A 23,615-nucleotide genomic window follows, 5' to 3' on the forward strand; every position below is an offset into this window, starting at 1 on the left:
CTAAAAATAACATTTTGTTTTAAACATTATGAAGAAGGAATTCTTCCCAGTATCCAGTATGTGTCAAAAGAAATAAATCCAGGATTTCAAAGCTTCCAGTGTGATTTCCAGTTTCAGTGTGACTGAAATGTTACCTGCATCATAGAGGTCACTTAAAAAAGAAGAAAAATCTTACCCACAAGCTTTAACGCCCTCAGAAACACCTTCCATCACATAAGGACTGAATTTAATGTGAAATTTTAGATCATATAATCTGTTCCGGTGAAAATATTTATAACAGTAACAATACTTCCTATGTTGTAGCAATTAGTGTGACTACAGCCTAGCTAGCATAGCTGTTAGTATAGGTCTGTGAACTTTAACCAACTTCTTGCTGCAGTAGAATTAGACGAAAACATGATGAACTTCTTTGTTTCAAACAACAACATAGCTGGGTATCAGCAAGATATCCCAGAGTGTGCTGAAGTGTTGGGAACAAGCAGACTGTGTGTACCAACAATGAAACAAACTGGAAAACAACAGTAAACAAAAAAATGTATGGTCTGGTCATCAGCAAGATGGCAAATGAGCAGTGAGATAGACTGAAAACTGGCAGAATGTCCATACCCTAAGGCTAGTGGTCAGTGGCACGAAGTCGTGTTGGAGGCTGTCAACGAACAGAGAACTACAGGGGTCATTACTGGCTCCAGTTCTCTTTAACATCTTCATTAGCAACCTATATGATAGGGTAGAGTGCACTCTTAGTAAATTTGCAGATGACGTGAATCAGCTGCTCCCCTCCAAACACTTCTGTGCTGTGTGAGCAACCAAGCATTGATTGGTTGGTACAGGTTGCCCAAGAAGGCACAGTCTCTGTACCAGATCTCCAAAAGCCTCTTAGATATGGTTCTGAGCATGCAGTCCTGGGTGTCCCTGTTTATGTAGGAATGGGATAAGATGGACCCAGAGGTCCCTCCCAACCTCAACCTCTGTCTGATTCTGCAATTGTGTTCTTTAGCCAATACTAATGTAAAGATAAGCTAAGAGTGCTGATGTAACCAAAGGTAGCTGGAACAGCAAGAACAATTATGATGGTTGCCTAGTCTCCCTTCAGGGCAGTGCCATCTCTCCTATGGAATAAGGAGGTTGTGTAGGGAGCCAGTATGTTAACCCAGACAGCTTCTATCTTCCCCAGAGCACAGGGAAGCCATGTAATCAACATGTGATTGAAATACTTTAGTATGCATGTCTATTTACCCTTCCTACTTTCATTTGCATTTATATATGATATATGTAGTTTGGACTTATTGGGTTGAAGGGAAGTAATGGAGTCAGGGTAAGCAGATCTTACACAACAGCAACCTTGAATAACCCAGAGAAGGCAGATGGATGGTGATGTCCTACTTTGATCCTGTTTGGAGCTGAATACTATTGAACAGCACTAAGATCTGTGTGAGGAATTTGCAAGTAAAATGTGCTGATATTGTGAGTGCTTGCACTCTGAGAGGAAAAAAAAACAATTTAGGGTGGACTTTCCACTGTTGTTACTTACATTGGCATGATCTTCAGTAGACAAATGAAATAAAAATCCACTCTTTTTCATGGAAATGATTTTAATTATTTCAGATTTAAATGAGAAAAAAAAGTAATGAAAAACGATAGTCATATTTTCCATAATTTAAATGAAGTGTATAATTTAGCAGGGACAAAATGTCAAGTGAAATGGAAATTATCAATCTGATGGAAAACAATCTGCCTTTCACTTATCTAGCTGACTCTTACGTATTGGCTGCAGAAAGCTGAACATTATCTTTGAGCTCCCAGTATCTTATTGGCATTTGTAACCTTGTGCAGAGAGCACAGTTTGCAGTAATTCTCACAGGGTTATATTCACAATGCATTCTTATCTGAATAAGTGCAGCAAATGCTGAAGATAAAATACCAGGTTTTCATGCTTGCCAACAGGAGACCAAGCATTGCAGGACTTCCTTCTAAGTGATGGAGACCAAAACAACAGGTATGAAAAGAAAAAATTAGGTATATGACAGGAGCATTATTACCTATAAGAAAAGAAAAAAAAAAAACTACAACAAAAAAACCCCAAACCCAAAATAACAACACAAAAACAACCCCAAACCAAAGAGAGAAATAATTACTTAAAACACAGTAATATCCTTTTTTTTCTCCCTGATACTCTTTTTTTTCTTACTTATTTGATGTGGCAAATCATGCCTCCAGCAAAACACATATCCCATGTACCATTTTCTAGTCTTTTGACTTCACATATATTCAGAAGAATAAGCCACTTCTAAGTCCAGTGAGAAGTAGCTTGAATGTTCCCTTTTTTTCCAGGCCCCAGCAAGACAAGGTGACGTGAAAGCTACTGCAGTGATGTTCAGTTAATCTTATAAAAATAATTAATATTAGTGAAATCTTTTGAGTCTTGTTACAGAAGTACAATTTTTATCTAGTGAGTACTATTCCTCTACACTGAAATTTCCAAGCGTAGGTCTTCTCTCTCTTCTCCTTGCAATAGTTCTTGATCACAACACACCTTGTGTCCTTACTGTTGGTCTTACAGATTCCCATAAAACAGGGGGGTCATATCCAAACTTCACGTGTCTTGTTCTCCTGGCGGTTGTTAACCCTGAAGTCTGCCCAGGCAACATCTGAAGAAGTCTTAGTAGGCTGATGCCAAGCTATGGGCAGATGGAGAGGGTGAATGATACATGGTGGTGCTCAGGCCTGTGCCCTGTTGTGGTTTTTGTTCTTAAGGAGAAGAAAAATGAAATTAATCTAACTTTATTAAGAAAGAATAATAAGATAAGAAAATGGAAAGAAAGTGATCCATTCATCAAATATTTCATTTGAGAGAATTTTGAAATATCAGAGTGGAAAAGTCAAGATAAAGCCAGGTCAAATATGTTTCATGACAGGAAAAAAATCTGAAATTATTTTTAATGCCAGCTCTCTCAAGAAGATATAATTAGAAGAGAAATATTCATGTAAATTCCTATTTTGTGGAAAATGATTCAGATTTCTTTTTTTTAGAGCTTTGTAATAACTCCTCACGCTTTCTTTCCCCCATGGTTCCACTGTATCTGTTAGAGAAGGAATTACAGGTTATTCAGCAGATAGAGTAATATTTACATTAATTATTGAACACTTTTAACTGAAAGTGTCAGCTATCTAATTCAAAACTGCTGACATCAGCTTGAGCAGTCTGCCTAGTCTTAACTCTGTTTTGCAAAACAGCTTTACTCAAGACTGGTATGAGGAAAGCTACTGGCATGTCTTAACCTACTCTTAGATCTTGACTTAGATGCACTGAGCAGAGCTCTCATAACCTCAAGTTGCCATGAGAAACCATTCTGCATTACACTTTATATGTAAAGATATTGTTTCAGTGCTTTAAATTTTGCTCCAACTACTAGCTGACAAATATGTACTCAGGACCTCAAAATAATACTCAATGAATACGAAAGTTAAGATATGAACAATTCAGTCATTGTTAAATACAGGTCATATCAGTTAATGGCTATGAAGAAAAACATTACAAATATGTTTAAGATAATTCTGTAATACTAAACAAATAAAAATTAAGAATAACATTTAAAATAATACATGTATATATATTTTTATATGTATGTGTATATATATATGCTAGAATCATAGAATTGTTTGAGTTGGAAGAGACCCTTAAAGACCATCTAGTCTAATTCCCCTGCAACGAGCAGGGACACCTACAGCTCCATCAGGGTACTCAGAGCAGTTTCCAAGGATGGAGCATCCACCACCTTTCTGGACAAAGATGAGAAATGAATGTACACTCAGCCGCCAGAATAAATAGACAGTCACATGAAGCTCTTATTTTGAAATCTATGACCAGAACAAAATATGCCAGTTTGTAATTTTTAACAAACTTGCACAGTCAAATAATTGTGAAACATACGTTTTCAGTATAGATTTTTTTTTTTTTCAAGTTTGCTACAAATCATACCTTTCAAAATATAACCTTGCCACAGAAAGTTGTGACTACCCTTCATGCTGTGACACGTTTTCAAAGTAAATCTGGCCTAAGGGAAATCACTTTCTGTAAACTAACATCCCTGAAATCTTTATTCTGAAAACATCTGAAAATACAGAGTGTAATACTGGCTCTAAAAATAGTAAGCATTTTACCCTTCAATTTCTTAGACCCAAAAATCCACCTGCGCTTTTGTGTCAGATCTGCTGACATGCGATATGAATATATTCTACACTAAGCAAAATTATGATTAGCCTAGATAGGATCATAGACAAATTTAGTGAAGCTATGTTTAGGGCTGCAGAGATTATCAAGTCCCTTCCACTCACTGCATGTCAAAGCTAAGCTGATTTGTGTTGTGAATATCTCTGTTAAATGCAGAGATTCCCCAATCTCTATGCCTGCTTACCTTGCAAATAAAAGGTGTTTTGAGAGTATACCTACTTATTTCAGTAGAACCAAGAGAGAACCTTTATTTAGCGCAGACCCACTATTATTTGCACCAATAAATTATACTATTTGATTGGTCTGACTCCGTATGTTGCACAGATATGTTATTAATAGGAGATGCAATACTGAGGTATTCTATTGCTGTCAGTTCAAAACAGAATAAATCGAATTTACTAAGAAATGGAAGAAAAAAAAAAAAGTGAGATATGAAACAACTTTTGTAAGATATAGCTTTAGATATGGCAGAGAAATACTGAGTTTATGATGATAATAAAATAATGAGGAAATTAATCTGTTATTTCATTTGAAATGTGTGGTTGTATCCACCTACTCCTGCAGTTCTGCAATGCTACAATTATATTGTTTTATAGGTAACTTAAATTTCCAAACTTATCTGACTGATTGACTATTGTCTGAGGCCATGGAGTGACAGAAGTGAGGCAGAACATTGTCATAATTGGTCTGCAAATTAAAAACAAATTGAAAAAGAAAACCACCACAACAACAAAAAGCCCCAAATCAACTAGCTTAAAAAAAAACACCAACAAATAAACACTCAAAACTGCAGCTATGGTTGCCATTTGCGTTTGCTGCTATGTTGAAAAAGTGATGAAGGATATCTCATAATTCGTATCACTGTCTTTTTGATACTATATGCTGTAACAGCAGGAGATATCCTGAATTATGCACTCTTGACAGGAAAATATCTGAGAGTTTTCCACATTGGAAATACATAATAAGAACACAGTCACATTTACATAACGTTAGTAAACTCTTCCACGAAAGATCACATTAGAAACTGCATAGATTACATGGCTGAATTGAATTTATGAAGCTCTTCAGGAGGAAAGAACTTCATTAGATTGGAACTACTTGAAAATTTAGGTGTTAACTTTCAAGGGTTTGGTATTAATAGCTGCCACTATTTTGAACGACAGCATCTCCTCCTCCAGATTATCACACTCATTATGCCTAAGGTGCACTTGCAAGACAATTTAGAAATGATATTGTAGGAAAATCACCATCTCTTTCTAGGAAACGATCTGCCTTCTCTTCCATCTGTGATTTCTATTATTTTTATTCTTTATTTTTATTCAGACCTTGATACATAACTCTAGATCTATCTATCTATCTACCTATCTCTCTCTCTCTCTCTCTCTCTAATCTACGTGAAGTGGTGCTTAAAAATTTTATTGGGCAACTATTTAATATTTTATAATGGAAGAATCCTTCAGGTTTAAAAGACATCCAGCACCTGTTCTATCTAATGCATTGTCTTTCCTTCCTTCTCCACCCCTGCAGCAGAGATATTCATTTCACTGAGGTATTGTAGCATAAATTAGAGCTCAAAGATATTAAAACTATATATCTTTATCTTGTGCAAAGCCAAATTAACATCTTGCAGAGAAAATTACTTGGAAGAATACCAAATATCTTAGGCTGGATAAGATGAAGGTGATGCTATCTGGGAGTAGTGAGCATTCTCAAAAAAATGGAATAATGGAAGGTCTCCATCTCGTATTGGAGACGTATTTTTTTCCAACCAGAACACTCACTGTAAGCTCAGAGGAGAACAGAAGTGAATTCTCTCACCTTTGGATTGCCAGAAAATTCTAGACACTTCTTTCCCTGTAGATATTTTTTCCCGTGTTTTATTTTACCTATGTTATTCTAAATTTTATCAAATAACAAATTGTTCCAGTCTAAGTAACGTCTGTCACCATTTTATTTCGGTAACTAGGCTTCACTTACTGTTCTCTGAGCTGGAAAATACGGTTGAAACCATATTTAAATTCATACTCTATGCCCTATATCAACTTCATCTTCATTTCCAGATGAAGGACAAAGTGCAGGTTACTAAAATAAAATTGCATGACCTAGTTTATTATTTGGCAGAAATAAATTGGCTGCTGTTGTGCAGAAGTTTTCCCTTTCCTAAATCTACTGTTCCAGAGCACACCCAGCATCGCTCATGGTTCAGCTCTGCTTAGAGGTGGGTCACTGTTGTATCAGCTAGAGCTGGCTCTGATTGGACATGGGGCAGTTCTGGGTTCTGCTCACAGAGGCCACAACTGTAGCCCCCCAGTACCAAAACCTTGTCATGCAAGCCCAATAGAGTCAGAAGCAAGGTAGTCTCAGAAGTCACAGATGTAACCACAGTAACTATATTATAATTGCATGGTGATAAACATCTAAAGAATGATGTTTCATTTCTTACAGCTCCCATGTGCTGAGCAATGAGAAGGGCATCTATAAACTCAAGGTTTCTTCTTTTTATAGAAGTCTTCACAGATATAAGTAAAATGCAGTGAATACATTTCTGATTTCGAGACCAGAACAACCGTTCAGTCTTTTTCCCCATAAGAAATTAATTGCCTGTTCATAACAGCATGCTTCATGTTCTTAAAAAAAAACATTACCTTTCAGTAAAAAAGAATTCACAAGGACTTAGAAACTAAACAACTCCAAGATAATATGCTGGTAAAACCCAAAATAACAAAATATTTAGTTATTGACAGCAATACTTGTCATTGAAATCTCAGCATTTTAGGCTCATTTACTGTAGAAATCAGATGAAACTGGTGAGTAATTACTGTCCTTTGTTTAGTTTCCATAGCAGCAATAATAATACATATTTTTTTCCCCTTAATTTTCCCTTCATGCTGATGCAAGTTTCTGGAGATTGCAGCCTGTCTGCCCCTGAACATACATTGCTCTGCTCCTGCCTAGGGGGAGCTGTGCTGCAGCTGTGCTGCAGCAAATATTCTGTGAGCGGTTATGGGTATGCGCCCAGTCATTTGGCATTGCATAGTAGCAGTCTTATGTTCTGACATGGAGAGTTTTGTTATATAAATTGAAATGCTACTACTTCAAAAACTGTTGCGATGTAAATATACTTCTCCCAGGCATTAACTAATGTTCTGTTTTCCTTTTCTCTCTCTGGCAAAGAAGAAACGCCCTGTTCTAATATGTCTCAGGAAGAAGTTTAATGAGGTCATGCAGCTTTATGGCCATTCCCAAAATACTGTGTTGATAGATCTCAACTAATGACAGCGCCGTGCTCAGTCTGACACCCGCAGCACGTGGCTGGTAGATCCTGTTCCACCAGGAGGTCCAAGGTGAGCTAGATATCACGCCCTGATTTTTCTGGAAGAAAAACACAAAATCAAATTGTGATGAAGAATTGTCTCTTTGTTTAGGTAATTACCACAGCTTTTTTATCTGCGTTCTGTCTGTCTAAATTTTGACTTACTGTCTGCAGAGATGAACTGATTTTTCTTTTCATAGAATCATAGAATTGCTCAGGTTGGAAAAGACCTTAAAGATCATCAAGTCCAACCACAACCTAACCATACTACCCTAACAACCCTCTTCTAAATCATATCCCTGAGCATCACATCCAAACAGCTTTTAAATACATTCAGGGATGGTGACTCAACGACCTCCCTGGGGAGCCTTTTCTGTAGCGTGGATCTTGCTATGTGTTTATTTCAGTTTAATTTTGTTTTCTCTGTCAGCATTACAAAATGGCAGTGCGTAACACTGGTAACACAGACACAACCACCACAGTTTTTTATGGAACCAATGCATTGTCAGTGAAAGGCCGTGTTTGGTAATTTACAGAAAGAACTGCTGAGGCAGATCACAATGTGTATTTTCATTTCACCTTTTAGGTCTGAGGCAAAGTCAATGGCATTTTTGACAGTATATGCTCCCAAACTCAGAAAACACATGGGAAAAATAAACATTCTATATGACATGTTAGTCAGGCATTTGTTTAATCTCACACTACTTGAACAACTAATGGTGAAAGATAGATTTTGAGGAGATATTTTTAGTGTATATTTTTGTGATACATTCATACTGAGCTAGCTGAATTATAAGAAAACCTCAACAGGTCTTTAGTTTTTCTATCCGAAGGACTGCTCCATCTTACTAGAATAAAAATGTTCTTTTAAGAAAACTCTTTAATAAGTTGGTTCTAAAAATGAATGTTGGTAAATTTGATGTGCTTTTCCTACCTTTCATTGTGAACATAGTGAGAAAATCATTTCTGTCAACCTCTCCAGAGCAAGATGTGGAATCTCAGGTGTCAGGGTGCACTCATATTAACCATCAAGGATTTACTTGAGAACTGATAGTGTTTCTACACCACGTGAAAGAAGTTTCCTCTTTAGCTAAACTTTCTCTTCATGCTTTCCAGCCTTCATGGGGAATCTTTGTTCCAAGTTTTACGGAATGCAAAAACTAGGAGCTTTACATTATTTTTTTTTTCATGATGAAAGAAATGCAATCATAAAATTAATAATCCTCTAACATTTTCAAATTTTAAATTAAATTTGAAGCAAAATGTAAAGGCTGGTTTCAAATTCACAAAGCTTAGATATTGTCTGCTGTCATCTGTGTGAGACATTCACCTGGAACTGCTTGTATGGGTGACCTCCATCTTTCCACATCAGGCCAGACACTCTAGAACTTTATATTATCATAGAATCGTAGTATGAGCTGGGTTGAAAAGGACCACAATGATCACCTAGTTTCAACCCCCCTGCCATGTGCAGGGTCACCAACTACCAGACCAGGCTGCCCAGAGCCACATCCAGCCTGGCCTTGAATGCTTCCAGGGATGGGGCATCCACATCAGGTCAAGTCTTTTCTTGAACTTCAGACTGCAGATGGACCCAGACATGATACATATATTTTATATTGCCTGTTCCAGTGCGTCACCACCCTCTGGGTGAAAAACTTCCTCCTAATATCTAACCTCCCCCATCTTAATTTAAAACCATTTCCCATAGATCTTCAGCTTATATGTATTCAAATGCTCCATATTAGGAAGGCAATTGATTTTACCATTCTTTTCCATCTACAATGCAAAAGATTTAGTCTGTGGTGGCACAAGAATAATAATGTTCTGAGCATTGACCTCTGTAGAATTTAGTCAGTAAACAGAAGAAGTTACAGTGCATCAGAAGGCTGTGATGCTTTGTGTAGCAACTGAATCCATTAGCACAGGTTAGAATGCAACAGAGGAACAAGATTTGCAATATCAATTCAGATTAGAAACCCAACTAGGGTTGACCTACAAATTAATATGTAAATACATAAATAACATTTAAAAAAAAAAAAAGAATAGAACTGGATGGCCATCTGGGAATAAAACTTCCATCTGCAAGTAGGACAACGGATGATTTTGTCACACCTTTACAAAAACATCAAAATCAAATCTGTAAATTTTTCTTATGCTGACAAGAACTTACATATGTCAGAGAAGTTTATGAGATTGACTATATGTGGACCATAAACAAGGACTGCTCTGTGCAGTTGAGGGCGTACAGTCTTTAATTTTTAAAAAGATTTTGTATAGTTTAGTGTACTGAAAGCATACATTCAAGACTTAAAGCATTTTAAGAACAACAGCATAACTAATGGACACCCAAAGTGTGCTTTTCTCAAAGTAACCCTGTAGATTTTAAGTAATGAAGAACACATGATTAATATGTGCAGCTTAGGGACTGGTGAGTACCAGGAGGACTCTTTCAGTGGAAGACAGTCTGCTCAGAGACTCCCTTTGGGAACCTCAGTGGAATTCAAAACTCATCCTGCTTCAGAGAGCAATTCCCTTGAAGCTAATGTCTTTATTGACAATTGCAGCTCCATCAATTTTGGTTTATTTGAAATGGCTCATAAAAGCCAAATATATTGTGTACACTTAAATTGAAAAATGACCTAGTTGTATATGTGTAATTGCTCAAGCAAATATTTGTGTATCCACTAGCCAAGCTTTAAACGGGAACAGGAGAAAGCATTCAGTGTTACTAGTTTCAAAAGATCGTGCTCTGAGTTGAATACTTGTGGAAAGAAGGGAAAGCAGAGATGAAGTCACATTTTAGGCACTATCATTAAGTACTGACAATAGCTAACTCATGTTTCCTGTTCATTTAAATGGGAATTCTTACCAAATAAGACACCAAGCTGAGGATGACTTCAACAGACTGATCTTTTTGTATTTTCATATAATTCCTGCAACTCTGTACTGTGGAAAACAACTATGCTTTCCAGTTATTCACAATAAGGTCTTAGAAACACATGAATTGAGAGGTCTTCTTAACTTGCAATTTTTCGATTAAATCCATTTATTGCTTTCTTTGTGACATCTTTTTTTCTATCTACTAAAAGTAGCTTTATAACCATAGGTCATAATGTCAGTAGAGAAAAAAAAACTGCAATAAAAAATCCTCCTTTATCTGTCAGAGTTCAGCACACATGGAAGTAATTAAATTCAGAAAAGGACTATTCAGATTTCCCCAGCTTCCTTCAGCCAGTTATCTCATTAATCTAAAAAGAAAATCTCAGTTTAGAATTTTTGACACTGTAGTTTTCCTATTATCACAGGGCTCTACTTCCATTTATATTTGCCAGAAATTCCAATGGGGAACTTAGAATTAAATTTTCCTAGTTCTTTCAGCACTCACCTAGCAATTAAGTTCTTCCCAGTGCTGCAGAACATAGTGATGCAATCCTAAACCAGACATATGGCAAGTGCTTTGAAGGTTGAACATCTAGCCCACAAATTTCCATGCTCTTAGTCTTTGGCAATTAATTTCATCATCAGCTGTTACAAAGATTCTGACTTTACTCAAATCAGCAAGGAATTACAACACTCATGATGAGAAATGTGTGGACATTTAATAATTCTAATCACAATATGAATGAGCAAACAGCCAAATGGAAACTTCAGTTATGTATGGCTAGTACACTGTCTTTTTTTAACATCTCATTGGCATCTTTTACCTTTTTAGGACATTTCTGACTGCAGATTTATCCCCAAACTCTGAAGTCCAAAGGCTGCCCTGATCTGCCCCATGTTTCTGTATGTATTTAGTATTCTTGTGCAAATTTCAGTACCAGCTCCCATACCCCCAGTTCACTTTGGAAATTCTCACACACCCAAATAAGCATATTAAAATAGCAATTTTGCAACGAACAAAACCAAGAACTGCATACAATTCCAAGGGATGCAGCCAGAAGTAGTTGGCGAATCTGCACATAGTAGGGGGGTTGAAAGTAGATGATCTTTGAGGTCCTTTTCAACCCAGGCCTTTCTATTACTCTATGATTCTATGATAAGTTCTCTGGGAGGTTTAGGCACGGTATTTTTTCTTTCTACTTTCTGCTATTCAAAACCAGAATGGTCAAACAAGTGAGAAAATTAATTCTGTGAGAAGTGAAAGAAATAAAAGTTATGTGCTGACAGAGCACATGACAGTTAAAATAAGTGCTTATTTCACTCTTGATCATATCCTGGATTCCTTTTCAAAAAATCTGGAAATGATTCAGTTGTCTTGGGCAAAGCTTCTAATTGTTTTTCCTCTATTCTTTTTTTTTATTATTTTCATTTTCATTTTTTTACTACCTCACTCCATATGTAAGAGTACTGAACGTAAACATTTGGAGGGATGGGTGAGTTGGGGATGGTAAATTTTCATTAGAGAAAAAAAATATTCCAGTAACCAGTAAGCTACTGAGCTACAATACTAACATGCAGCTCTTTTAAAGTGAAATGTAGGGTCTGAAGTTTGTTTCAAGGTTTATACTTTGCATCGTCTATTCATAATCTCATGTAGCAGAATAAGCAAAATCGTAAGTTTTTACACAGACTTACTGGGAAGACAAATTAGGTAAGTTTATATATTTATATATATATAATTTATATATATATATATTATATATTTTCAAACTGTCATTAAGCTCGAAGGATTTTGATGAGGTTAGATTTCATCAAAAGTCAAGAAAGGCCTTATAAGATTCTCACCAGTTTAGAGATGAAAGTAATCCTTTGTGACAGATTAAGCCACACTCAAACTGATTCATAGCTAAGATTATAACTCAGAAAACCTGAATCTGTTTCCCAATTTTTCCCATTTCTCTACCAAATATTGCCTACAGGATTCTATAATATTTGCAAATTAGTTTTGGCTAAATATAAAATTAGTTCTGTGACAACGATGCCTATATTATGGGGAATCTTTGTCTTTAACCTATCACAAAGAAAATGTACTGTTTCCAATAACTATATAATGGTCTATTTGAATCACTTTTTCTTCAAGCAGAATTTCTTTTTGGCATACTGAATGGGTGAAGTGAAATGTCAAGCTCATCTAGTTTTCCATGTGTAGCCTTGTGCTACAGCAAAGTGAGGAAAAAGCTGAAGGTTTTCTGACAGGAATATAATCTCTGTAATGCTGAGACTGATCTAGTCTGCAGAGAAAGGGGTGGCTGTGGTGCATTTGAATGAAGAAGAAGTGCATTTGGAAAGATTGCAGCCAGTCTGATCTGTCCATCAGGAAAAGACAAGTTGTTCACTAAACTTCACAATCTTCAGCTTAAGAAAGCTTGAACAGGAGGCAAAAAGAAGACAGCATGAATGATGAACAAAAAGAAGGAGAAGCAGCTATTTTCTCTGTGCATGCTCTGATTAAAATACAATAGAGGAAACTGTTCAAAGTTCATAGGGCAGACAAGAAAGTCAAGACTGACAGACAAGGGCATAGTCAAAAATTCCTTTTATCTTCATGCTAATGCTGACAGGATCATGAGAAGCAGAATAAAGCTATAAAATATGATAAAAATAGTACTAAAACAGTAGTATATAAGATATTATCGTGATTCTATTTCCCATTCTTGGTGTGAGTCACCACACCTTCTTGAAGGTATTGAAAAGGCTGTTCATGTGTTTGCATGTTTGGCCAAGAAGTTGTAGTCAAGAAAGCAGCAGCAGATTTTGAGGATTTTTTTAGCATTTGAGGATTGAGCACTGAGGATTTTTTAGAGACTCTGAAAAAGCTTAATTGTTTCCCATCTACACACAAAGGTATATAAAGGGTCTGCACATATCACATCTTACTCTTCTTTCAATTAATTCATCATATCTTTATTACATTTTTAAAAAGTGCATATTCCTTTGTATTTATCTTTCCCCATATAAAAGAAGGGCAAGTGCCTATGATAACAACACCATCTGGGCATGTCTTCGTTACTTTGTAGGCCACACCAGAAAAATGTAGATTTGAATTCTTGAATTTGATCCCATATTTAAGTCAGACAATTGAACTTTTATACATGGCTTTGAAAACTTATGGAAATAATAGAATGACATTGCAGTGACGTTTTGTAGTATCCCTAAATTCCTCTAAAACTTGGCTTACGTCTGGTGCCAAACTAAAGATGGAATGACTGATGTCACTGAGTATGAAATAATATTTTTCCCCCAAATACCTCCAAATAGGTTGTCGCTCCTTATCCTCACACAGAGACACAAAGAAAAACAAGACAAACAATTAATGCAAAATTCTAACATATTAACTTGTTAACGTGGGAACAAAACCAGGCTCATAAACATCTCACAGAAATTCACAGGCATCTAAAATGAGAATTAAATACTATTGCAGACTTATCTGCATTTTTCTATAGAGACAATTAATTTTGTGAAGGACAAAGCACAGCTACCATGGTTCCTTACAGCCTTAATGAAGATGCTGGGCAGGACCTCCCAGGATGGGAATGTTCGCTTTTTGAACTGAGTTTTCAGCTGCCCGTAGAAGAACTGACTCTTAGAAGACTTAAAGAAAATTCTTTAGCTGGGTCATTATTGCTGTAAGTTAACTATATGGCTATGAATATTGGAAAATGCAGTATATTTTTCTTAAACTTAGTCATATATATGTAGACAGATAACTGCAGAAATCAGGACAGATGTTAAGAAAATGATAAAAATTTCGTTGTCATAACAACTGAGTTCACTGAGTAGAGAACCCAGAGTAATCTAATTAGTTTCTATGAATGTGCAAAAGCTTTAGGGTCATTTTATTCAGCAGTTAAATAACAGTGAGACACTATTAAAAAAAAAAAAAAAAAAAAAAAAGGAGAAGAAAATAATATGGGTTAAATAAAAACGAGATAAATATATGTTAAAGCTGACATCCTAAATTTCAACTGAGAAAAATCTTTAGTGTGTTGGTTTTAAAATACTAAATCCTGACAGTCTGTACAAAGTTGTTTTGGAGTGAAAGAACAGAAAAGCCTGATACTGATGAATTGGGGTTACATTGAAGAATCAAGTGCTGCCTTCACTAAAATCATTTATGATTTTTCTCCTCAAAAAGGGTCTTGAATTTAATTTTGACTCTGGGTTTTGCCCAGAGATAGTGTAAATTATCTTCACTGACTTTGCTGAAACAAAGCAAATTTACCCTCAGAAATTAAGTTGTCACCTACAAATCTACTTCATCTGTACCAACCTTGATTCATTGCCTTCCTAAAATGAAACCCTGTAGACATGCCCTCACTTTTCATATAGTATGTCTTCTGAAACACTGTGCCCCCTGAGAATTAGTCAAAATTCAGCCACCAAACTCCATTGCCAATATCTAATAAGATATAACCACATATCAGCCTTTAATGATATACAAAAGATTAACTATGTTTGCTTTTGTTCAGTAGACAATTAGGTAATGTTAAAATGCTTTATATCTGGATAATATGCGCACTAAGCAGTTTACATGTGCCATAAAGCATTTTGTTTGCCTACAGTAATGAATGCACATCATTCACGCTGAAGACAGAGTGAGGCTGTGGCAGTTTTTGCTGCTCTATTATCACTAGCTAACATGCACTCCATGCTACATAGAGCAGCTGAGCTCTCTATATTGATTTTATCCCCAGCATAGGTGCCCAGAGGTACACCTTGAACTTTCCATTGTACTCCTTGGCCTTCTGTTACTCATGTCTTTTCCAAATCGTGAACATGCAGACTCTGTTGCAGGCAGAATTATGATGAGGATTTTCTTAGCTTTTCTCACATGCTCCACTTTTTTAAAATATTTTTTTCTTTGACTACAGAGCTAGCCTACAATGTATAATGACTCAATGAACGACCACACAAATGACTCACCAGACCTGTGAAGTCCATCAAGGTAGTGCACATTATCTCTTTCATCATTCCACATAAATGAAAATCTCTCACTTACTGCAGTACTGTATTTTTCTCATTCTCTGAACTTGTTTCCACAAATCCTCCACCTAAAACAATGTGACGTGGAGCCAATCAAGCAGGCTGATCACGGCAAATACCACGGAGCATCAGGTTGGGCTGAATTCTCCTTGAGCTCTCATATATGCAGAGTACAGACCCTGATCAGAATTGGGATGTTTTAGTCCATAGTCAGACTTTTTTTTTTTTTTTTTTTCAAGTACCTAAAACTTTGGCAGTCATTGATGAGATCTACGAGGACAAGGACAAACAGTTTTAAACTAAAAAAGGGAAGATTTAGATTCATTGTCAGGAGGAAATTTTTTCTATGAGAGCATGGTGAGGCACTGGCACAGCTGCCCAGAGAAGCTGTGGATGCTCCATCAAAGGTTCAAAAGGTTGGATGGGCCCTAGGCAGCTCTCATCTATTGCCTGAATTAATGGTAAGTCATAACAGGGGTGTTATGATCTATGAAGTCCCTTCCAACCCGAGTCATTCTATGATTCTATCCTATTAAATTCAAGAGAGTGATAATGCAGGTATATATACAGTCATATATACAATCATGTACACAATCACATTGTATGTATATGATCTAAGATCCTATCCTATCAATAGGAAGAAATCCTGATGACAAGGAATGAACTCTCTCAGAGACAGGCATTCAGTTAAAGTTATCTTTCTAGACATTCTCTGGTCACAACAGAGAGAGGGCCCCTCTTCCCTCCTGACAAGAAGGAATAAAAGACTAGTTCACTGGAAATGTTTTTCTCTTCTAACAGCTCAAAGTGAAATATCAGATGGAATTAAATGTTAATTTTGTAAATGGTTCAACTTCAGTGTGACAGTATCTCCTCTAACCTTACAAGACAATTTGTACCTTACTCCTTTACTCAGAATTTTGATGATTTATTTGAATTAACATTGATTTACTGACAAATTTACTGACAGATACTTGATACGAACAGAATGAATTCATGTTCCCTTTAGTGTACATCACAGCATTGTCATTGCCTTCTGTGGGACAGGTTTTTCTATCTTGGACTTTGTTTTGCAGTACTGAACACTACATTTCTCTCAGGTTTTCTTTATTGTGTATTCAGTGAATATTTTTTATAACAGCGCTTGCCATTTCCAAAGCATTTTAGAAGTTTCCCAATTTAACAGTTACGATAAATGCTTGTTATTCTATTTATGCACAATTGAGGATACTAATAGGTGAATTGGCACTGTAAAGCAGCTGTCAGTAGGGAATTTAGATGACAGTTAGTATATATTTAGTACTCTAACAAGTTTTGAGGACATCTCATACAAATGCACATTTGTATGTGCAGCTGCCAGTATAATAAACCAAAGACTGCACTAATTATTTTTCCAAACTAATTAGGAAACATAAATGCTTATTTTATCAACAAAATTGCAAGATAACTCAAAGCAGCATAGGTAGATTGAAAACGCTGTAGAATTAATTACTTTGACTTCACAAGGGCATCTGGCTTAATATGCTACAAGCAAACCAATCCAAATCACTGTGTAGCTGTTGTTGGTAATTATTACTGAACTTGTTATTAAATGGACTCAGTGCTGTATCACCACTTTATTACATGCATATAAAAACTTTAATTGTTAATGTAAGATGACAGTGACCTCTGTCAGAGCAGTTGCATTTGGTTTTGATTTCTGAGAGGACAGATTAGAGTTAGTTTATGTTAGCGTCTCAATTCTGCCGTCAACCAGCACCATTCCTCTACTGAAGGAGCTGGAGGTTGGCAGCTCCATTCATGTTCATAAACACTTATTTGAAGTAGGATATATTCACATCAACATATGTTGAAGGACTGGGTTATGATCTGTGAGATATTTCATATAAATGGTTTGAGATGAGGGATATAAACTGTTACCATTTCAAATCTCAATTTAGCAATCTGAAGGCTGAACATTCAATTTAAGCTCATCACCATTGCTGTTTTCATGGTCAACCAGAGAGAAGCACTTCCAGAAGATATATGTGCACCTCCTAATTTCTGAGCTTTGGTGGGAAAAATCACTCACTGGAGGCACATATATATTATCACTGACTGCAGAAGGCACATACGTGAATTGTTCAAGCTATGACTAACTATATGAATGTAGGTGTGTGAGGTGAATCCCCTTCTGAGTGGGTAAATACAGAGGGAAAAAAATACACAATCTTCTTTCAGTAGTTTTAAAGGCAAATTTCTGTAGTTATTAAATAAAAAAATACAGCTGAGAATATCTAATGACCAAGATAAGATCAATATCCAATGACTATCCAATGTCTGCTGCCTTTTTTTTAATGCTTGTAAACTATGAAATTTAAAAATATAATGAGAAGAAAACCGTGCCAGAAAAGGTAGTCAATTTTCTGAAGAAGCTCAAAATCCTGTGGAAGGAGACTCTAGTTTATCTGTTGAGCTAGCTTTAGCATATATTGCAAAGTATCCTGCTTTTACTGATATTTGTTTTTGTTACTCTTTGCGCTTTCATAAATTTGGCTCTTATTGTTCTACTCAAAACTGCTATCTTAAAATTCTCAGTATAGTTAGCAAATTTGTCATTATGAGAATTACCAGACCCAACCATATCATTCAGAGAATGATAAGGAGATTATATGTCAGTGGTCTGTGATGCTGGTCCCTCCTTGACATGCAGAAGGTGTAACCCATTTTGGTCTGAGTGTGCTTGCTGAGCCTAGAAAATAAGCAGATCTTGAAATATAATATAACAGAGGGATGTTTTATGAAGCACAGCATTTATTTCATTTACAAGTAATAGGAAAATAAGTCTTCTCAATATACATGAATATATATTCATATGTCAGAGTGAATTAAGGATGAAAAAGTGTCCTTCTATTGTCAGTACATCTAGTGATCTTCCACATGTATAGCAGCCAGTTCTGACCTGATACTTTCCTTTGATATGTGAATTTACTTGACAGTTATTAACACGACCTCTGCGGCAGTGAGGTTTTATTAGGTGGGGCTTTATTCTCACTAAATCTTAGATCAGTTGGCTTTGACATTTTTCTTTTTTCTTTTTTACCTTTAAATTTCATAAGATAAATGTATCACGACTAGCATTTCAAACACTTAATTAAAGAGAAAGAAAAAAAATCTGTTACCTTCACTGCAGATTCAAAAACAACAGATACAGTACTTTTGAGTGCACCTTCCAGTCCTTCCTGACCATGAGGCACAAAACTTTATAGCAAGAAGCAAGGAAAATAGCAAGCAGCAAATGGCCAGAAGCCCAGAAATTCAGAAAAATCTCAATTGGCAGTGATTTTGATATTCATTACATATCTATTTTATAAATATCCCTGGAGAGAGGATACATTCTCCAAACATTAAACTAGAGAATTTTGGTATTTGTAAATATATTTACATTTAAATGAGACTAAAACAAGTTAGGGTTATAGTGTTACTAAAAATAACCTGAGTGAGAATGCTTTATCTATTACTGAAAAGTATAATATTTTATTTACTTCTTTTCCTTGTGTGAAAATAATCTGAAGGACTGGTCATAGACGAGAGTAGTAGGGAGCTGTTTTTATTAACATAAGAAGGCTGTGAAAGTGCAATATTGAACGAGATAAAAAATCATCTCTTTGTGGTCCTATAGTTTTTCCAAAACAGAGATAAAAAATAATTGGATATCTCTTTTTATACTGTTGATCAGTTAGACTGAAATATGTCTACATTACACAACTCATTCCTCTTAAGAGGTTAGACCATCCAAGCTTCATTAACCATGCACTGCCACTGTGCTGGGAAAATTGTATCGTTAGATTTCTTTGGGTGTACTACTGTGCCAACACAACTGCTTTGCTTTTGTTTCTTGGGACCAGTTCTGCTAACCTCATGTGAAGCCACTGGGCTGCACACAGCTGTGGGGTCTGGAAAAGGACCTGGCAGTGCCTACTTGAGTGGCTGTTTCACTTTTTAGAAAGAGTAAGTTCCTAAATGTTAAATTCTATGTATTTTTCAAGGTTTTTCAAGTTAATGCTTAAAAAATACTCTGCTTTAAATTTCAGTGAGTTTTACAGTCATTGCCCTTTCAGGCTGTTTGTCTATCAAGATCATAATTTCCTGCAGCAGAAGGAATAAGGCCTATTGTGAAGGAACCTGTATTCCTGTGAAGGAATCTCTTCTTGGCTTTGGTGACATGATGTCACTGCAAAGGTAATACTGTTTTTGAAAGTATACAAGCCAGCTACTTCCAAATAGCTAAAAGCCTCATATGTTGTGTGTAAACACGTCTATGGCTGCAGTCTAAAGCACGAGGTAAAATTTGTCAGTACCAGCTGAGTCCCTACACCTGAATGCAAAGATAGGTTAGACAGCCTGCCAGGATATATGGTCTCTCTCACATTTGGCTTATAATATATAATTGAATATAATTACATATAAGTATAATATTTAAAGCAGACATGATCCAAAATTTTGCTTCCCACTGTTTGTTCAAAAGTACAATGACAAATAGCATACAGGAGTGAGATAGAGCTTGAAAAAGGGAACAAGAAAATGATATGAACTGAAGGACAATGAATAGCAACAGTTCATTGCCAAAGAACACTAATTGTCGATAATATTTAGTGTCTTAATTCCAATAAGTGAGGAGTGATGTAGACTTTGTTCGGAGATACTCTCCTGTGCTCCTGTATATCCAAACAATTAAAAGAGAAACCTCTTACTTTTCAAGTGTTACAGGAACAGAAGTGGCTACATTACATTATGCCAGATTCAGGATAACAATCCAAGTTTTCAAGTACAAGATCACAGTAACAACTTTTCATCTGTTGCTTGAATACTTGAGGTTGAAAAGATAATAATATTAATGAAATAAATAAAGTAATAAAAAAGGACAGAACCCATCATAATAGTGGAACGTGTTATGAAAACATTCTATCTAGTTTAAATCTAGTTTAACTGGAGTGTGTCATCTCCTACAGTTAATATAAAGTTTCTGTAAAGAAAAGCAAAGAGTGCATCAGATGCACAAGAAATATTCCCTTTGCTGAGTGTCTGCAGCAGTATCAGAAACTTTTCAGTACCGATTCTGCACAAAATGCCAGTGACAAGTGATAAGGGTAAAGCTGGTTGAAGAGATGGCAGTGGATTAGCAATACAAAATTCCAGTGAACACAAAGGCAGATTAAAAGGAAGTGCTGAGGCATGCACTAAGAGCAATTCAACAACCTCATTAGCAACTAGAAGATATAGCAAAGCTCCTTGCTTCAGCAGGTTGGAAACACAGCCATGCTAGATGTCCATGGAGTCCTCAAGATTTTGGATGTTATCAGTAGCTTAAACTCCGCTACACTGAATTATATTGCACACACATGATCTTCAAAATCCCTTTGTTTGGATACAATCATCCTGGCATAGATGACAGCCTTTCTTTTTAGCAGGGAATGGCATCAGATTTGTGTTGTTCTGTAAAATGATGGTAATGCAGAAAGACCACTCATCTGTTTTCTTAGTGGAATTTATTCTTTCATTCAGAGTGCAGCACTGAAAGATGAAACATAATATGAAGGTACAGGAGAGACCTTAAAGCTTTTTCCATCTTTGTCACAGTCTTTCTGCACCAGACTTGGAGGTTACATACTAAAATTCCCAACAATAAAATATTTTGTGGATTATGGTCCTCTTTGCTGTTTCCAGAGCTGCATGCAGGGATTCAGTTCTGCACATCTCATTTCACCCATTTGAAAATCAGTCTTTTTACTTTTCTAAAGGCAATAATTGTTTAAATGCTTAATGCTTAAGCATTAAGGAATAAAAATGACAAGTAACAAAACACAAAATGACTTTTTTTCTAGTACGCATGCTTCTATAGAATTAATACCTCTAATGCTTTTCATACCAAATGCAGACTGGTAAATTTCTTTCATGACTTGCTTGTTAAGAATCATTATCTGAAAAGGAAAAAGAAAAAGAAAAAAAAAGAAGTATATTGCCTTACAGATAATACAAAGACCCTTGCTAAGAAGAAATCTAATTCTTGCCTTGTTAATGTTCCCCTGAATTAACATTTCTAAAGGGTATTACAACATGAGGCAATAAAGACAGTCTTAACTCTGCCCCACTGTAGGAACAGAATTTTGCATTAAACATGTAAGGTAAAGATTACTGAGTAGCATCCAATGGTTATTTGTCTGCAGGCAAATTATTCCTTCTTGAGGGTCCACTTAGGCCTTTTTTTCTATAAAAGAATTTAAACAGGAGTAGTTGTGAAACAATACATCAAACTCCAGGCAACTCTATTTGATAAAAAAGAGACCATTTGAAGATAGGAATAAAAATTCTGAAGGTTAAAATGGGAATTTTTATATTAGCACTCTAAACAGAAAAATGATACTTTCAGTTACAGCTTAAGAGACCTCTGACTCAGAATAAGAAAGAAACAAGTCTAGAAAATTTAAGTTTGACATGATACCACTTACAAGATGCATCTACAGCATTGCTAAAGCACTAGTTGCTTTTATGTAGATTTGTTAAATTAAGAGGTGTTTAAAGCATGCTATGCACTTAAGAGAAGAGAAGAGAAGAGAAGAGAAGAGAAGAGAAGAGAAGAGAAGAGAAGAGAAGAGAAGAGAAGAGAAGAGAAGAGAAGAGAAGAGAACTGCCGTGTGCTAATTTAGCTTACTATGTTAAATACCTGTCAGTAGTTATTTCGCAGCTTCTTTGATTTCAGATATGAATTTATCAGGTGAATGTAGATCTCTTGGCCACCATTTGTGCTAGTTATTGAATTAGTACATACTGCTTACATGCAGCTTTTCCCTCTGTCAGTACAGATCTTCAAGTCCAATTTTGTCTTTGAGAGTTCTTAATAAGGCTCTGTGAAAAATAACTAATCACTGTAAGTATCAAAATAAAATTGATTCTCTGTTGGGCTGTTATTAGTATTAGTGCTCCTGAGCTGAAAGGAGATGCTACAGGACATATTTTCACAGTGAAGTAGATGTCATTTTTATCTTGCAGTCACGCTGAGTGTAATTGGAGACAGGTGGCTAAATCTCCATCTCAGAAATGGAATGCTGTTTCCATTCAGATATGCCTAATAAATTCTTAAACTCTTGTTCTGTTTGGCCAGCTGAACATTGCAAAATGGCAGGCAGCATATAATGCTGTTTACTCATATAGATAAGTCCACTTGGGTGTCAGAAAGTTAAAGATTTTAGAATGCATCCTTGCAGAATTATGTCACATACATAGATTTTTAGCCATAAAACACTACCTTGTCTCTATCCTGATCTCGGGCTTTTCACAGGCATTTCATACAGCCCTTTTTTGCAGTGGAAAGAATGATTACTCCATCTTGCAGAAGGAAAACTGATTTTGAAAAGGATGCTATTTTGCTCAGAGGCTTTCAGTTTATATTTTATCTACTTTGTAATAATTAAAAATGAAGCATCCATAAGACTATAAAATATATAAAATAATACAAAACTTTGTATCTGTGGGATTTTAAATGTAAAGAAGAATGCTATTTTTAACACGCTACTATACAGCCAAAATCTGCATGATTTTGCATTGATAATGATTTTGCTTTGATCTGTCAGATGCAATGTTAAGCATCTAACACTGCTGCGTGGCAGGCTGCCAGAATTACTAAGCTGATCCAGGAAGATAATTCTTATGTTCTTAACTAAAAGATGCCTTAGATTAGACATTTGGGTGAAGAAAATTTAATGTCCTGTGGAACAGCATCAGGAAACACACTCTGAGGCAATATTTATCAGTTTTTGACTTAACAAGAGAGACCATGCCCTACATACTGTTGTTATACTAATGCCATCTGTTTCTCATCGCACTAATCAGAGAGATAGAAAACAGGACTCAACTAATTGAAATCTCAAACATGTGAAATATTATTTGCATTTTAAACTCCAGAATATTAATTTTTGAAGACATGCTTTCAGTAATCCAGCTCCCTGGACTGGACATGTGTAGTATAACTGGGTATTTCCATATCCAAGTGTGGTGAGACCTCTTCTAGGAAGTGTTTGTACAACACAATAGTGAATGCCCACATTATCATTCTTGGTATAAAATTAAGTGGAGACGCCTATGTTTAAAGCTACTTAAGTGTACTGT

General features: G+C 35.9%; 1 long non-coding RNA gene across 1 annotated transcript; it reads right to left on the reverse strand.

Moving 5' to 3' along the window:
- Window positions 1-1,138: 1,138 nt before the first annotated feature.
- Window positions 1,139-22,455, reverse strand: LOC146545100 (uncharacterized). Its single transcript, XR_014881632.1, has 3 exons — window positions 22,174-22,455; window positions 21,361-21,430; window positions 1,139-7,603 (listed from the first exon to the last, which is right to left on the reverse strand). It is a non-coding gene; the product is annotated as an uncharacterized LOC146545100 (long non-coding RNA).
- Between the last annotated feature and the right edge of the window lie 1,160 nt (window positions 22,456-23,615).

Source organism: Meleagris gallopavo, chromosome 2, assembly GCF_905368555.1.
Source record: "Meleagris gallopavo chromosome 2, MGAL_WU_HG_1.1, whole genome shotgun sequence".
NCBI classification, from domain to species: Eukaryota; Metazoa; Chordata; class Aves; order Galliformes; family Phasianidae; genus Meleagris; species Meleagris gallopavo.